We start from the raw sequence: 2,559 nt of genomic DNA, 5'->3' as shown, positions 1-2,559 counted from the left end.
AGTATACACCGCCTGATCAATGCCACGGACCGTACTTTGCAGAGTTTCCCTTCTACCCTTTTTGAGCAAGAGTAGTCCCCTATATATAGTCTCGGCGTGAACCAGGATGGAGGGCGAAAATATTGCAAGGGTGCACAATAAGAAACGAAGTGGCAAAATCGGCCAACGGGACCAAACGCCACAGCGCCGACAGAGCAGAGACGGGACAGTCTCTTATATATAGTCTCGGCGTGAACCACCATGGAGGGCGAAATTTTAAGCCACCCTTACACGGCCACGCCGGGCGCTCGGCGGGCGCCCACGCATCTCTCCCGCCGAGCCGACCACGAGCAACGCACTCGAGGCCGGCCCCGACCGCCTGCTCCCCCCAACATGAACAAGTTTTTGACAGCGACTCTCCCCGGGGCAGCCAACGGGGGCCCAACACGCCTCTGCCGCCGGGCAAACGCCTTCCCCGTACACACTTGCGAGACACACCTCCCTCCTATATATAGTCTCGGCGTGAACCACCATGGAGGGCGAAATTCTAAGCCACCCTTACACGGCCACGCCGGGCGCTCGGCGGGCGCCCACGCATCTCTCCCGCCGAGCCGACCACGAGCAACGCACTCGAGGCCGGCCCCGACCGCCTGCTCCCCCCAAAATGAACAAGTTTTTGACAGCGACTCTCCCCGGGGCAGCCAACGGGGGCCCAACACGCCTCTGCCGCCGGGCAAACGCCTTCCCCGTACACACTTGCGAGACACACCTCCCTCCTATATATAGTCTCGGCGTGAACCACCATGGAGGGCGAAATTTTAAGCCACCCTTACACGGCCACGTCGGGCGCTCGGCGGGCGCCCACGCATCTCTCCCGCCGAGCCGACCGCGAGCACCGCACTCGAGTCCGGCCCCGACCGCCTGCTCCCAACAAAATGAACAAGTTTTTGACAGCGACTCTCCCCGGGGCAGCCAACGGGGGCCCAACACGCCTCTGCCGCCGGGCAAACGCCTTCCCCGTACACACTTGCGAGACACACCTCCCTCCTATATATAGTCTCGGCGTGAACCACCATGGAGGGCGAAATTTCAAGCCACCCTTACACGGCCACGTCGGGCGCTCGGCGGGCGCCCACGCATCTCCCCCGCCGAGCCGACCACGAGCAACGCACTCGAGGCCGGCCCCGACCGCCTGCTCCCCCAAAATGAACAAGTTTTTGACAGCGACTCTCCCCGGGGCAGCCAACGGGGGCCCAACACGCCTCTGCCGCCGGGCAAACGCCTTCCCCGTACACACTTGCGAGACACACCTCCCTCCTATATATAGTCTCGGCGTGAACCACCATGGAGGGCGAAATTTCAAGCCACCCTTACACGGCCACGTCGGGCGCTCGGCGGGCGCCCACGCATCTCTCCCGCCGAGCCGACCGCGAGCAACGCACTCGAGGCCGGCCCCGACCGCCTGCTCCCAACAAAATGAACAAGTTTTTGACAGCGACTCTCCCCGGGGCAGCCAACGGGGGCCCAACACGCCTCTGCCGCCGGGCAAACGCCTTCCCCGTACACACTTGCGAGACACACTCCCTCCTATATATAGTCTCGGCGTGAACCACCATGGAGGGCGAAATTTCAAGCCACCCTTACACGGCCAGGGCGGGGCTCGGCGGGCGCCCACGCATCTCTCCTGCCGAGCCTACGACGAGCACCACGCTCAAGGCCATCCTCAGATTTCGCCAGCCCTTCGAGGTTTCTGCGTCGGACTTTTATTGATTTCCATGCCAGTCATGCCGGTAACATGCTCAGAAAGTTTGGCCCTGCTAGCGGGTCGCCAAGAACCAGAAATCTACTTGCGACTTCAACGCCGCGCAGGTCGCCGCCCACAAACAGAGGCAACTTCTGTCACTATTCTTCAGCGGTCAGACGTCGTCGCCGCCCACCGCCGGCGTTCGGCCTGGCCTGGCTTCAGCGACTAGCTTTCTGCGTCGGACTTTTATTGATTCCCAAAGCAATCATTGCGACAACATGCTCTGAAAGTTTGGAAGTCCTAGCGTTTCGGCAAGGTAGAAAAATCTACTTGCAAGCCATGCCTGTACCACCGCCCAAGATAAGGCCGACTTGTGATTTCAGCGGCTCGGGGAATGCCGACAATAATACAAGTTTTGAGCCATGCCTCTCCCCGGCGCTATGGGCCGGGGCAAGGTAGCTGGGCGGCGGCGCCAACGCATCTGCCGGGCTGAGCACTGCGCAACGTTCGTCAACTGCATGGGGACCCCCGACAATAATACAAGTTTTGATCCAATGCCTCTCCCCGGTGCCAGCGGCCTTGGCAAGGCAGCTCGGCGGGGCCGCCGACGCATCTGCCGGGCAGAGCTGTGCGCCCCGTTCGTCCACTGCATGGCCGACCCCCGACAATAATACAAGTTTTGAGCCATGCCTCTCCCCGGCGCCAGCGGCCTTGGAAAGGCAGCTGGGCGGCGGCGCCGACGCATCTGCCGGGCAGAGCACTGCGCCCCGTTCGTCCACTGCATGGCCGACCCCCGACAATAATACAAGTTTTGAGCCATGCCTCTCCCCCGCGAC

The sequence above is a fragment of the Ptychodera flava genome, chromosome 7, assembly GCF_041260155.1.
Source record: "Ptychodera flava strain L36383 chromosome 7, AS_Pfla_20210202, whole genome shotgun sequence".
Lineage (NCBI taxonomy): Eukaryota > Metazoa > Hemichordata > Enteropneusta > Ptychoderidae > Ptychodera > Ptychodera flava.
Note: the sequence above shows the minus strand (reverse complement) of the source record.